Here is a 16971-nt window from a genome sequence, read left to right on the forward strand (position 1 = left end):
TGGTCTTTGTGTGCTGACATCTGTGCGGACATTCTGGCTTGCCATGTGGATGTCTCCTCAGTGCAGGTATGCCTTTTTACGACACAATTGCAGGCCCATTAGCTTATGCATTGTCCTGGGTTTGGACATGTGTGCCACTCCACATAACAGGCAGTGGGTCAGATGTGTTGCCAACTGTGTCATCAGGTAACGGATGGCCATGTGACAACTGACATAATTCAAGTTGTAAGTCAAAAGGTTTTGTACCTTGGCACTCACAACACTTGTCAACAGGTCTTCATGTTTTAAATGCTTTAGTTTGATGTTTTGTTGTTAAGAACAATAATGTGCCTACATGACAGATGTCTCCCAAGGAAGTGCACATCAAACCATCTTTACACTTTCAGGGAACACGCTGGCACATTTTAAAAGAAGGTACTGTTCTAATGAGACTGTTTTTCAGATTATACATATACATGTTCCCCCAGTGTTGTGGAATTTGGGTAAGTCCTTGGTTGTTGGTAATACCAACTTACGAGTGTCAAGTCATCAAGCCCATGTATATGTACTTTCTACAACACCATTTCTTTCTAACAGTGGCTTCTTTAAAGAAGGCTGCCAGCTTCTTCAATGACTGGGTAAATGTAGTTTTGTGTGCACCTCCTTGGGAGCCATCTTTTATGAAGGCACATGTGTGTTCTGTTCACAAAATGTCGCATTCCGACATTCTGACCATGTCGATTGTGTAAAAGTATTGTGATTCCCAAGGGACCAACATTTTTTCGTTTTGTGTTCCAAAGTACTTACAGGTCTCTGAGTGTGGGGACACCTTTGGTATTGAGGTGTGTTACTTTGCCTTGGGTGCACCACTACTGTTTCTTTCAGGGTAAACAAGAGGTGGCACGACTTCATTGTATTGCTGTGCTCACCTGTTCCCAGACATTAGCTTCTCAGTGTATTTCTCATTCAAGCTTTGGGCTGGTGTGTCCTATTTTTCCTTGTGTCCAAGTGGCATGGTGGGTCTACCAACTGGGGAGTACAGGGCTTACATATGTGCGGAGTAATCTATCTGTTACTCATGATGCATTGCCTGATATGCACTGTGACCTATTGGTTTTGTGCTCATGTGTCAGATGTATACAGGTGACTGATGTTTTTCTGTATCTTCACCTTGCCCACAGCATCATCATTGGAAACCAAGGGAGACACCTGCAGGGACCTGGATGAGGGACCCAGCACCAGTGCCACCAGTGCTGGCGAGTCTGCGGGAGCCAGTGGCACGGAGTGCGAGGGGAGTCAGTCCGAGGACCTGTCTGGTGGCGATTCCAACTACGACGCAGACGGGACCGAGGCTGACCTCATCAAGGGGGCGGAGGCTGCTACAACACCTGGCAGCAGCCCAACATCTGTCCCCGCCTCCTCCATTCCCATCACCAGCCTCGCAGTTGCTCCGGTCCCTTCTGCCCGTGCAGGGCCCCACCATGTCTCCTTCGGGACATGCACCGCACCCCTGCCCCTGTCACCCCTGCTGCCCTCAGTGCAGAGTCTGTGGACATACTGCGGCAGTTGCAGGTTGGGCAGGCATCGGTGCTGACTGTGCTCCATGGCCACACCACACTGCTGACACAGATGGTGTCGTTTATGGAGGGCATGTCAGCAACGATGTCTGAACAACGCAGGTTTCTGCGGTCCATGGACTCTTCCCTGACGGCAGCAGTGACTCTCCTGCAGCGCTTCGTCCCCCCCTACCCCAGCCCCATCCACACTTCCCTCTCCCATACCTGTCCCATGCACACCCAGACATTCCCAAGCACGCACCCCACCAGACACAGGCAGCACACCACCAAGTAAGGGCAAGCGCACACCTCCTGGCATGCACACTCAGGGGGATGTAGGCACACCCACTGGGTCTGGGGCAAAAAGACATACACGCAGCCACAGTCTGAGTCCGCAGGCCTCACAACCCAGTCCCTCCAAAAGCACTCCCCTTGGCTCCCCTGGCAAACTGACACTCAAAGAGGTCGACATGGGTGAGCTGCCCATCACCCCCACTGTGACACCACCCCGCAAGCGGGCGAGGAAGTCCCCGGGCAGGGTAGTTGAGTCCCCCCCTGTCCACCCCCTCCCCCAAGAGCGCTGCACCCCATCCCTCGGCCACCCCCCCCTCCGTTGGCCCCGGGGTTTCTTCCGGTGCAGGGGTTACCCTGGACGCCCTGGCAGCATTGTGCAGCGCCGAGCTCACCTCCACCTTTGGCGCTGCCCCACCCCCTGTGGTGGAGACGTCCACCCCTGCACCCACCACACCTACCCTTCCCCCTCCTGTCCCTGCGGTGCCTGGTCCTTCCCCACATGATGCCCCCCCCCCCGGTTGACGAACCTGAGGGTTCCACTGTGCAGGGAAGCTAGGGGAGACGCGTACCCATGTGTCCCCCCAAGAACTTCTATTATGGACTGGCCATTGGCCTTTGTATATAGTGTGATTTCATAATTATTTTTTTATGCTGAATAAAGCATTTTATTTATACTTTGAACACTATTGCAATTCAGGTATTGATGTTGGTGCTGAGGCTCCAGGAGTTGGTGTTGTGGTAATGTGTTATGGTTCTGAGAAATGTTCTAGTCTGATGGTCATGAGGTGGACCATGGTATCTGCGTGCCATCACAAGGTCTCTGCAAAGAATCATTGGTAGTGTGTGTTATTTTGGTTTTGAGACATTGTCCCAAGGAGTGTTCCTTCCTCTGTGGCACCTGACATCTTCCCTGCAAAGAGTTGCACAATTGTTGTGCTGACCTGTGTCTACATTTCCTTTTGTTGGTGACGGATCCCTTCAACTATGGCAATGCCTGCTCAGCAATGTCTCCGGCTGCATCGTCTGTGCCATCCTTGCTAGTCACTGTACTTGTGTATTGAGTATGTTGAAATGCCTTCATGGAGAAATTCTCCCTTTTCAGCACTATGCATGTGTGTACTCCCGGCCTAGCATTCATATGGTACTTGTTCTGCACGGTATTTGGGCACCTGACTCACAATTGTGGGCATTGTATCTGTGGGAACTCCACCCTATTCCTTCCATGAGAGACAACGTCTTGGTGGCTGGCCCAGCACCTGTACATTCCTATCAGTCATGGGATGTGCGTGACAGTGTGTGTTCCCTTTGCCTCTCTTAGTTTAGTAGTCAGTGACATGACTATACAGTCTTGTGGCATGATCTCAGTGTGTGTATTGTGCTGCATCTGCCAGGGGTGGGTATGCATGTGTTATTTGTCCTCACACCCACATGTGGTGTGTCATGCAGTGGGGGAAAGACATCCATCCTCCTGGGAGTGGGACACTGCTGTCAGTGATGTGTTGTTATGGCACTATCATCATTGACCAAAGTTAGGGATACGTACATACACCCACGGAGTTGTGGTCATCTGATAATGTTGTACACCCCCCATGTCTCTGTCCACTGCTGGGAGTCCTCTGCACCCACGCCTCATATTGCAGGCCACTGCTGGGAGTCATATACACCCACCCCTCACATGTCTGTCCCCTGCTGGGAGTGATATGCACCCACCCCCATGTCTCTGTCCACTGCTGGGAGTCCTCTGCACCCACCCATATATGTCTGTCCACTGCTGGGAGTCATATACACCCACCCCTCACATGTCTGTCCACTGCTGGGAGTGATATGCACCCACCCTCATGTCTCTGTCCACTGCTGGGAGTCCTCTGCACCCACCCCCATGTCTCTGTCCACTGTTGGGAGTCCTCTGCACCCACCCCCATGTCTCTGTCCACTGCTGGGAGTCCTCTGCACCCACCCCTCACATGTCTGTCCACTGCTGGGAGTGATATGCACCCACGCTTCATATTTCAGGCCACTGCTGGTAGTCATTTACACCCACCCCTCACATGTCTGTCCCCTGCTGGTAGTGATATGCACCCACCCCCATGTCTCTGTCCACTACTGGGAGTCCTCTACACCCACCCATACATGTCTGTCCACTGCTGGGAGTCATATACACCCACCCCTCACATGTCTGTCCACTGCTGGGAGTGATATGCATCCACCCCTCATATTGCAGGCCACTGCTGGTAGTCATTTACACCCACCCCCATGTCTCTCTCCACTGCTGGGAGTCCTCTGCACCCACCTATATATGTCTGTCCACTACTGGGAGTCATATACACCCACCCTCACATGTCTGTCCACTGCTTGGAGTGATATGCACCCACCCCCATGTCTCTGTCCACTGCTGGGAGTCCTCTGCACCCACCCCCATGCCTCTCTCCACTGCTGGGAGTCCTCTGCACCCACCCCCATGTCTCTGTCCACTGCTGGGAGTCCTCTGCACCCACCCCTCACATGTCTGTCCACTGCTGGGAGTGATATGCACCCACGCCTCATATTGCAGGCCACTGCTGGTAGTCATTTACACCCACCCCTCACATGTCTGTCCCCTGCTGGTAGTGATATGCACCCACCCCCATGTCTCTGTCCACTGCTGGGAGTCCTCTACACCCACCCATATATGTCTGTCCACTGCTGGGAGTCATATACACCCAGCCCTCTCATGTCTGTCCACTGCTGGGAGTGATATGCACCCACCCCTCATATTGCAGGCCACTGCTGGTAGTCATTTACACCCACCCCCGTGTCTCTGTCCACTCTGGGAGTCCTCTGCACCCACCCATATATGTCTGTCCACTGCTGGGAGTCATATACACCCACCCCTCACATTTCTGTCCACTGCTGGGAGTGATATGCACCCACCTCCATGTCTCTGTCCACTGCTGGGACTCCTCTGCACCCGCCCCCATGTCTCTGTCCACTGCTGGGAGTCCTCTGCACCCACCCCCATGTCTCTGTCCACTGCTGGGAGTCCTCTGCACCCACCCCTCACATGTCTGTCCACTGCTGGGAGTGATATGCACCCACGCCTCATATTGCAGGCCACTGCTGGTAGTCATTTACACCCACCCCTCACATGTCTGTCCCCTGCTGGTAGTGATATGCACCCACCCCCCATGTCTCTGTCCACTGCTGGGAGTCCTCTACACCCACCCATATATGTCTGTCCACTGCTGGGAGTCATATACACCCACCCCTCACATGTCTGTCCACTGCTGGGAGTGATATGCACCCACCCCTCATATTGCAGGCCACTGCTGGTAGTCATTTACACCCACCCCCATGTCTCTGTCAACTGCTGGGAGTCCTCTGCACCCACCCATATATGTCTGTCCACTGCTGGGAGTCATATACACCCACCCCTCACATGTCTGTCCACTGCTGGGAGTGATATGCACCCACCCCCATGTCTCTGTCCACTGCTGGGAGTCCTCTGCACCCACCCCCATATCTCTGTCCACTGCTGGGAATCCTCTGCACCCACCCCATGTCTCTGTCCACTGCTGGGAGCCCTCTGTACCCACCCCTCACATGTCTGTCCACTGCTGGGAGTGATATGCACCCACGCCTCATATTGCAGGCCACTGCTGGTAGTCATTTACACCCACCCCTCACATGTCTGTCCCCTGCTGGTAGTGATATGCACCCACCCCCATGTCTCTGTCCACTGCTGGGAGTCCTCTACACCCACCCATATATGTCTGTCCACTGCTGGGAGTCATATACATCCACCCTTCACATGTCTGTCCACTGCTGGGAGTGATATGCACCCACCCCTCATATTGCAGGCCACTGCTGGTAGTCATTTACACCCACCCCCATTTCTCTGTCCACTGCTGGGAGTCCTCTGCACCCACCCATATATGTCTGTCCACTGCTGGGAGTCATATACACCCACCCCTCACATGTCTGTCCACTGCTGGGAGTGATATACACCCACCCCCATGTCTCTGTCCACTGCTGGGAGTCCTCTGCACCCACCCCCATGTCTCTGTCCACTGCTGGGAGTCCTCTGCACCCACCCCCATGGCTCTGTCCACTGCTGGGAGTCCTCTGCACCCACCCATATATGTCTGTCCACTACTGGAAGTCATATACACCCACCCCTCACATGTCTGTCCACTGCTGGGTGTGATATGCACCCACCCCCATGTCTCTGTCCACTGCTGGGAGTCCTCTGCACCCACCCCCATGTCTCTGTCCACTGCTGGGAGTCCTCTGCAACCACCCCTCACATGTCTGTCCACTGTTGGGAATCCTATGCAGCCACACACCCACCCACCCACCCCATTGGTGCAGTACACTGCAGTCCTGGGCCTACACACACACCAATATAAAGGTAATATGCTGCAACAGGCTGTAGGCCAACATTTGTGGCGTGTGTACGCCTTGTATCCCAAATGTACTGGTACCGTAGGGGTACGTGTGATACGGACCGCACCCCCGCAATCATAGGGTGTGTACCCCTACGGCCCCAATCCAATAGTGATATGGCCCGTACCCACGCTATGTATGTGTGGGTGCGGTCCGTATCACTATAGTAGTGGTGCCGTAGGAGTACGCGTGGTACGGCCCGTACACACGCTCTGAGAGCGTGTGTACGGTCCGTACCACGCGTACCCCTACGGCTCCACAACAATAGTGATAAGGCCCGTACACACACTCTGAGGACGTGTGTACGGTCCGTACCACGTGTACCCCTACGGCACCACTACAATAGGGATACGGACCGTACACACGCTCTGAGAGCGTGTGTACGGTCCGTACCACGCGTACCCCTATGGCACCACTACAATAGGGATACAGACCGTACACACGCTCTGAGAGCGTGTGTACGGTCTGTACCACGTGTACCCCTACGGCACCACTACTATAGTGATACGGGCCATACACACGCTCTGAGAGCGTGTGTACGGTCCGTACCACGCGTACCCCCAAGGCACCACTACTATAGTGCTACGGACCGTATCCACGCTATGGATGTGTGAGTACGGTGCGTATCACTATTGTAGTGTTGCCGTAGGGGTACGCGCACACGTCCACTTCCGTTGTTGCGGGACGCAGGGATTGGTGGACACGCCCCCCGGTGTGACCAGATCCTGGAGGTAATGTATGTCCTCAATATTGTAGGTTTTAATTTGGGTAGGGCGTATGTTTCCTGCCCCTCACCCCCCCTTGGCCCCTGGGTGGTGTTCTCACCTTCTGCGGCGTGTGCGTCGGGTTCGGTGCACCAGGTCGTAGGTTAAGAGGGCCGGGATGACACGTAGGATGGGGTCCATGGCTGTCCGTCGCGTACTGGGGTTCCGTTTTCACGTCAGACTCAGTTTTCCTGCATTTTTTGGCTGCCATAAAAAAATAGCTGTGCGGAGTGACGTAGGGACGAATCGTACTTGCTGGTCCGTAAAACGCTGCCTGACTCCGTACGGACGTCGCGTACGCGCTGTCCAGGATCAGACTCGTAGGTATTTTTTAGCCGTATGGTGTTTTGTACGAATCGTACGGAAATGCTTTTTCTGTACGAATCGTACTTGCTGGATTGTACAGTGGATTTCCCGGGTACGAGTTGTACGGAGAATACGCTCCGTACGACGAATCGTACCCGGGTGTTACAGGATTGGAATCGGCACCCTAGTGACTGTCCTTGCACTTATATAATCACCCAAGCACTACCTATGGAGTTATGCAATCACTCAAGCAGATCTATTACATTTCTCTGTTTCTAGGTTTCACTATATTCCAGAAATATTGTAAACATATTTCTTTTTGTTATGATGATGATTTAAAAAAGGTTGAGTAATATGTATGTGTGCTTGTAACAATATGGAGAGACATAGTTGAGTCATGTAATATTCTGCTACTTTATATTTGGCTAGGCCCAACACAAATGCAGTTATAAAAACAGCCAAGTGCTCGCCATCCGATCTTCCACTGATGCAGGCGCTACATATGCAGTGCTGTAGTCCCTCAGGCATTACTGCTGCACTCATGAAATCATCTGGGCACTATCTATGCACTCATGCAATCAGCAAGGTATTACCCATGCACTCTTTCAAACATGTAGCCACTGCTCATGCACTTATATAATCACCCAGGCACTATCGTTGCAGTCCTTTAATCACCGAGGCACTACCCTTGTACTTATGTATTCACTCAGCCAGTAGTCATGGTGTTATGAAATCACTCAGGCACTACCTTTGCACTCCTTTATTCACTTGGGCAGTACCTTAGTTGTCCTATCATCACCCAAGAAGTATCCATGCACTTATAAAATCACCCAGACACGTCCTATGTAGTCATGTAAATCCCCAGATATTACCCCTGCAGTCATGCTATCACCCAGGCATTACCTATGTACTTCTTTAATCCCTCAGATGTTACCTCTGTACTCATGCAATCACCAATGCTTTAGGTATACAGTGCTTCATTCAGCCAGTCACTATCTTTCCACTCTTTCAATCACGCAGGCACTTCTCTGTACTTATGTAATCATTCAGCCAGTACTCATGCACTTATAAAACTACAAAGGCTCTACCTTTGCACTCCTGTAATCACTCAGGTAGTACCTTAGTTCTTTTGAAATCACCCAGGTAGTACTCATGGACTTATAAAGTCACCCATTCACTTTCTATGTATTCCAGTAATCCCTCAGATATTACCCCTGCAGTTATTCAATCACCCAGGCACTACTTATGTACTATCCCTGCAGTCATGCAATCATGCAGTCTGTAGCTATGTCGATAAGAATTTACCCAGGCAGTATGTTAACACTCCTTTATTCACTCAGGCACTAACTCAGTAGTAGTCGTGCAGTCACCCAAGAAGTACTCATGCCCTTATAAAATCACCCAGGCATTACCTTTTCACTCCTGTAATCACTCAGGTAGTACTTGAGTACTTCTGTAATCACATAGGCAGTACTCTGAGAGTTAAAAAATATTGTACACATATTTCTTTTAGATATAATGTTGGTTTGAAAATATAGAGACAAAAGTATGCCTGCTTCTAAGAATATGGAGAGACTTGTATTTCAGTGATATAATAGTCTGCTGCTTTATATTTTGCTAGGTCCAACACTTATGCAGTTATAAATACTGCCAAGTACTACCCATGCAGTCTACTAATGATCCAGGCAGTACGTATGCAGTTTCGTAATCACTCAGGCATTACTGCTACACTCACGCAATCACCTAGACACTACCTATGCACACATGCAATCGTCAAGGTATTACCCATGCACTCTTTCAATCATGTAGCCATTACTCATGCACTTATATAATCATCCAGCTACTACTGTTGCTCTATTTCAATTACGGAGGTACTACCCTTGTAGTTATGTCATCACTCAGCCTTTATTCATGCTGTTAAGAAATCACTCAGGCACTACCTTTGCACTCCTTTATTCTCTCAGGCACCATCTGAGTAGTTCTGCAATTATCTAAGAAGTACCCATGCAGTTATAAAATCACCCAGTCACTTCCTATGTAGTCATGCAAATCCCCAGATATTACCCCTGTAGCCATGCAATCACACAGGCATTACCGATGTACTTCTTTAATCCCCTAGATATTACCTCTGTACTCATGCAATCACCAATGCATTAACTCTACAGTGCTTCTTTCAGCCAGCACTATCTTTCCACTCTTTCAATCATGCAGGCATCACTCTTGTACTTCTGTAATCACTCAGCCAGTACTCATGCACTTATAAAATCACCCAGGCACTACCTTTGCACTCCTGTAATTGTTGAACAGTCTAAATATCGACTTTTAAATATTGACCTACAGAAATATCGAGTTGCAAATCGTAGGGACAGAATATCGAAATCAAGAATATCGACGACCAGAATATCGACCTGAAGGCAAGAAATTTTGTTTTTGTTATTATCGAAGATAGTAATATCGTTAGCAAACAAATCGATGTTACTAATATCGATATTTATATTAGTGTTATGTATTTTATTATGTATTTTATAATTATCTGTCATATATTTTTTGTTAAGTGTTCTACTTGTTTTTAAATATATGTATACATTTTTTAGAAGTTAGTAATGTTTTTTTAAGCAAATTATGCGTTTTAGTACTGTAGCGGGTTGTGGGTTTATAGGGGAATAGGGTGGGAAGTAATTTAATTATAGTAAATTAAATAAGAATTTTTTGTAATTATTAATTAATTTCAATTAATGTATGTGTTTTAGTACTGTAGCGGGTTATGGGTTTATAGGGGAGTAGGGTGGGAAGTAATTTAATTATAGTAAATTAATTAATAATTTTTCGAATTATTCATTAATTTTAATTACATTTTGTGTTTTAGTTCTGTAGCGGATTGTGGGTTTATAGGGGAATAGTGTGGGAAGTAATTTAATTGTAATTAAGTAATTAATTGTATTTATTTATTGGTATTGATAATTAATTTATTGTTAATTAATTATTAATTGGTAATTAATTTGTATTAATTGGTAATTCATTTTTATTTACTGATTAATTGATAATTATATTAAGTGTATTAATTTATTATTGGAGTTGGTTGTGAGTTTATAGGGGAATAGGGTAGGGAGTAAGTTAATTCTAATTAAGTAATTATTAATTTATTTTTATGTATTGATAATTAATTTATTTTGTTTATTAATTATTAATTGGACATTATTCTTTTTTAATCATTAATAATCTTTTGTATTGGAAATACGATTTTTGGTATTTAATTATTAATTGGAAATTATTTTTTAATAATAATTATTTTTTGGTGTTGAAAATTAATTGTTTGTTAATTAATTATGAATTGGTAATTAGTTTGTATTATTATTTATTGGTATTGCTAATTAATTTATTGTTATTTAGTAATTAAAACATTATTTATTTTACAAAATAATTGTAATTATAAGTAGGTTATTTTTAACCCCCTACGCTATCCAACACTTTCCCTACCGTTGCACTCACTGGAGTGGGAATAGTACTTTTTACCCCTACGCTATCCAACACTTTTCCTACTGTTGCATACACTCTAGTGGGAATAGTACTTTTTACCCCTACGCTATCCAACACTTTCCCTACTGTTGCACTCATTGGATTGGGAATAGTAATTTTTACCTCTACGCTATTCTACACTTTCCCTACTGTTGCACTCACTGGAGTGGGAATAGTACTTTTTACCTCTACTCTATCCTACACTTTCCCTACTGTTGCACTCTCTGGAGTGGGAATAGTAATTTTTACTTCTACGCTATCCAACACTTTCCCTACTGTTGCACTCACTGAAGTGGGAATAGTAATTTTTACCCCTAAGCTATCCCACACTTTCCCTACTGTTGCACTCACTGGAGTGGGAATAGTAATTTTTACCACTACGCTATCCAACACTTTCCTTACTGTTGCACTCAGTGGAGTGGGAATAGTAATTTTTATCCCTACGCCAGCCAACACCTTCACTACTGTTGCGCTCATTGTAGTGGGAAAAGTCATTTTAACACCTACGCTATCCAACATTTACCCTACTGTTGCACTGTTTGGAGTTGGAATAGTAATTTTATTCCCTCCACTATCTAATATTTTTTGTATCATTTTAGATAATGTAGTATATAATTAATTTTAAAAAGATTAAAAATATATATTTTTTTTAATTTGGTACATCTATTCATTTGATTTTTATTTATATTATTGTTTTATGTTCATAGATTTATTTATAATTTATAAAACAAATTAAATACAACAGTTATTAAAATAATTATTAATGCATATTAGTATGTAAGTGTATATATTATATTTTACATGTACATTTTAAATGTATTTATCAATTATATATATAATTTATATTTTTTTGAAATTTTAAAATATTTTTAACTATGTTTATTTTAATTATATGTATTATTTACTTTATTTTACATTATTTTTTTAACTTTAAAAAAACGATATTTTTAACAAAGATGTTTTTGACAACGATATATTTTTTCGATATTTTTGTATTTACCATTATGTAGATAGGAAGTTGATATTCTTGACTTCAATATTCTTACTGTGATATTTTTGTAGGTCGATATTTTGACCTTCAATATTCTGTCAGTGATTCCCTGTAATCACTCGGGTAGCACTTTTGCAATCACTCAGGCAGGACTCATAGATTTATAAAGTCACCCATTCACTTACAATGTATTCCAGTAATCCCTCAGATACAACCACTGCAGTTCACCCAGGCACTACCTATGTACTATCCCTCCAGTCATGCAGTCATGCAGGCTATACCTATGTTGATAAGAATTCTCACAGGCAGTATGTTAACACTTCTTTATTCACTCAGGAACTAACTCAGTAGTCGTGATATCAGACAAGAAGTACTCATGCCCTTATGAAATCACCCAGGCACTACCTTTGCACTCCTGTAATTACTCAAGTTGTACTTTAGTACTTCTGTAATCACCCAGGCAGTACTCATAGAGTTGTAAAACATTGTATACATATTTCTTTTAGGTGTGATGTTGGTTTGAAAACGTAGAGACATATGTATGCATGCTTCTCAGAATATGGAGAGACTTATATTTCAGTGATGTAATAGTCTGCTGCTTCATATTTTGCTAGGCCCAACACTTATGCAGGTATGATAAACAGCCAAGTACTACCTATGCAGATTGCTAATGATCCAGGCACTACATATGCACTGTTGTAATCACTCAGGCATTACTGCTACACTCACACAATCACCTAGACACTACCGATGCACTCATGCAATTGCCAAGGTATTACCCATGCACTCTTTCAATCATTTGGCCACTACACATGCACTTATACAATCATTCAGCCATTACCGTTGCTCTATTTCAATCACGGAGGTACTACCCTTGTACTTATGTAATCACTCAGCCAGTAGTCATACTGCTAAGGAATCACTCAGGCACTACTTTTGCACTCCTTTATTCTCTCAGACACTACCTGAGTAGTTCGTCAATCATCCAAGAAATACCCATGCAGTTATAAAATCACCCAGTCACTTCAGATGTAGTCATGTAAATCTCCAGATATTACCCCTGTAGTCATGCAATCACCCAGGCATTACCGATGTTCTTCTTTAATCCATTAGACACTACCTCTGTACTCATGCAATCACCAATGCATTAACTATAGAGTGCTTCATTCAGCCAGACACCATCTTTCCGCTCTTTCAATCATGCAGGCACTACTCTTCTACCTATGTAATCACTCAGCCAGTACTCATGCACTTATAAAATGACCTAGGCCTTACCTTTGCACTCCTGTAATCACTATTGTAGTACATTAGTACTTTTGTAATCACCCAGGCAGTACTCATGAATTATAAAAACACCCATTCACTTTCTATGTATTCCAGTAATCCCTCAGATATTACCACTGCAGTTGTGCAATCAACCAGGCACTGCTTATGTACTATACCTGCAGTCATCCAATCATGCAGGCTATACCTATGTTGATAAGAATTCACACAGGAAGTATTTTAACACTCCTTTATTCACTCAGGCACTAACTCAATAGTCGTGCAATTAGCCAAGAAGTACTCATGCACTTACAAAATCACCCAGGCAGTACCTTTGCACTCCTGTAATCACTCAGTTAGTAATTTTGTACTTCTGTAATCACCCAGGCTGTAGCCATAGAGTTATAAAATATTGTATACATATTTCTTTTAGATATGATGTTGGTTTGAAAACGTAGAGACATATGTATGCATGCTTCTAAGAATATGGAGAGACTTGTATTTCAGTGATGTAATAGTCTGCTGCTTCATATTTTGCTAGGCCCAACACTTATGCAGGTATATTAAACAGCCAAGTACTACCCATGCAGACTTCTAATGATCCAGGCACTACACATGCACTATTGTAATCACTCAGGCATTACTGCTACACTCACGCAATCACCTAGACACTACCGATGCACTCATGCAATTGCAAAGGTATTACCCATGCACTCTTTCAATCATTTAGCCACTACACATGCACTTATATAATCATTCAGCCATTAACGTTGCTCTATTTCAATCACGGAGGTGCTACCCTTGTACTTATGTAATCACTCAGCCAGTAGTCATACTGCTAAGGAATCACTCAGGCACTACTTTTGCACTCCTTTATTCTCTCAGACACTACCTGAGTAGTTCGTCAATCATCCAAGAAATACGCATGCAGTGATAAAATCCCCCAGTTACTTCAGATGTAGTCATGTAAATCTCCAGATCTTACCCCTGTAGTCATGCAATCACCCAGGCATTACCGATGTTCTTCTTTAATCCATTAGACGCTACCTCTGTACTCATGCAATCACCAATGCATTAACTATAGAGTGCTTCATTCAGCCAGCCACTATCTTTCCACTCTTTCAATCATGCATGCACTACTCTTCTACCTATGTAAATACTCAGCCAGTACTCATGCACTTATAAAATGACCTAGGCCTTACCTTTGCACTCCTGTAATCACTATTGTAATACATTAGTACTTTTGTAATCACCCAGGCAGTACTCATGGATTATAAAGACACCCATTCACTTTCTATGTATTCCAGTAATCCCTCAGATATTACCACTGCAGTTATGTAATCACCCAGGCACTGCTTATGTACTATCCCTGCAGTCATGCAATCATGCAGGCTATACCTATGATGATAAGAATTCACACAGGCAGTATTTTAACACACCTTTATTCACTCAGGCACTAACTCAATAGTCGTGCAATTAGCCAAGAAGTACTCATGCACTTAAAAAATCACCCAGGCAGTACTTTGCACTCCTGTAGTCACTCAGTTAGTAATTTTGTACTTCTGTAATCACCCAGGCTGTACTCATAGAGTTATAAAATATGGTATACATATTTCTTTTAGATATGATGTTGGTTTGAAAACGTAGAGACGTATGTATGCATACTTCTAAGAATATGGAGAGACTTGCATTTCAGTGATGTAATAGTCTGCTGCTTTATATTTCGCTGGGCCCAACAGTTATGCAGTTATACAAACGCTCAAGTTCTACCCATGCAGTATTCTAATAATCCAGGCAGTACATATGCACTGTTGTAATCACTCAGGCATTACTGCTACACTCATGCAATCACCCAGGCACTACCTATACACTCATACAATCACCAAGGTATTACCCATGTACTTTTTCATATCATGTAGCCACTACCCATGCACTTCTATAATCACCCAGCCTCTACTGTTGCACTATTTCAATCACAGAGGTACTACCCTTGAACTTACGTAATCACTCAGCCAGTAGTCATGCTGTTAAGAAATCACTCAGGCACTACCTTTGCACTACTTTATTCACTCAGGAACTACCTGAGTAGTCCTGCAATCATCCAAGAAATACCAATGCAGTTATAAAATCACCCACACACTTCCTATGTAGTCATGTAAATACCCAGATATTACTCCTGTAGTCATGCAATCACCCAGGCGTTACCTATGTACTTCTTTAATCCCCCAGATGTTACCCCTGTACTCATGCAATCACCAACGGATTAGGTATACAGTGCTTCATTCAGCCAGCTACTATCTTTCCACTCTTTCAATCATGCAGGCACGCAGTTCTTAAGAAATCATTCAGCCAGTACTCGTGCACATATGAAAACGCCCTACTACTATCCATGCAGTCTTCAAATGATGTAGGCAGCACAAATGAACTACTGTAATCACTCAGGAATTACTGCTGCACTCATGCAATCATGAAGGTATTAATTATGCAGTCTTTCCATCATGTATCCACTACTCATGCATTTATATAATTACCCAGCCACTACCATTGCACTCATGCAATTACCCAGGCATTATCCCCGTAGTCATGGAATCCCCTATGCATTATTGCTGTAGTTTACAATTACACAGGCAGTACCAACGCAATTATTAAATCATCTAGCTATGTAATGACCCAGGCACTACCATTGCACTCTCCAAATCACCCAGACACTAGGGTGCCGATTCCGATCCGTTAGAAAAATTCCCCGTACGAATCGTATCTGGATTTTTTTACGTACGAATCGTACAAGTCCCGTACAAACTGGCAAGTACGATTCGTATGTTAAAAAATCCATACGAATCGCATTGGGAAAATTCCCCGACACGTCCTCGGGTCGGAAAAAGTGTCTGACATGCACTCCTGGGATGTGCGTGACAGTGTGTGTTCCCTTTGGCTATCTTAGTTTTGTAGGCAGTTACATGACTATACAGTCTTGTGGCATGATATCAGGGTGTGTATTGTGCTGCATCCGCCATGGGTGGGTATGTTTGTGTTATTTGTCCTCACACCCACATGTGGTGTGTCGTGCAGTGGGTGAAAGACATCCATCCTCCTGGGAGTGGGACACTGCTGTCAGTGATGTGTTGTTATAGCACTATCATCATAGTCCAAAGTTAGGGATGCGTCCATACCACCATGTAGGTGTGGTCATCTGATAATGATGTACACCCACCCATATCTCTGTCCACCACTGGGAGTCAAAAAACTGAGATGAGGGTTTTAGTATGTAGGAAGTGATGGCGCTCAGCAAATAAGCGTATAGTGAGTTTTGGTGGACAGGTAAGTATGGTGCTAAACAGGAAGGGGAGACCCTGTATAACCCCTCAATGTGTGTAGGGAAGACCATACAACAAAATAGTACAACATGGTCCTGTGCACACATACAAAATAAAATGCATAGATGTAACGTTATACACAAATGATACGTTCAGAGTGCTTCGGTAACACTGGAAATTCTTTATTCTTTAAGAGAAACGCAACCAGCCGACACGTGTTTCGTCAGGGAAAAGTAATCCCACGACTCTTCAGGGCTGTGTATAGTTGCTTGAGCGAAATGTATTCCCAAGACTGGTAATAATTCCAACCCGGCTGGGTACAGGGTAGCAATGGAAGGATAATGGGGCAGCAAAGCGAATCTAAAATAGAGGTTCCTAAGTAATTATGCCGCAAGTAAGACGAGAAGTGGTTCACAAGTAGTACTAAAATTACGTATAAATGGATTCCAACCGAAATGCGGTAAAAATTTGATTCAGAGCATTGATGACAAGTAGGACGAACACGGGTGTGTGTTCCCCAAAATTATTACGGATAAGAAATGATGGCGCGTCCTGGTGGCAAAAAT

The sequence above is a fragment of the Triturus cristatus genome, chromosome 4_1 (assembly GCF_964204655.1).
Source record: "Triturus cristatus chromosome 4_1, aTriCri1.1, whole genome shotgun sequence".
Lineage (NCBI taxonomy): Eukaryota > Metazoa > Chordata > Amphibia > Caudata > Salamandridae > Triturus > Triturus cristatus.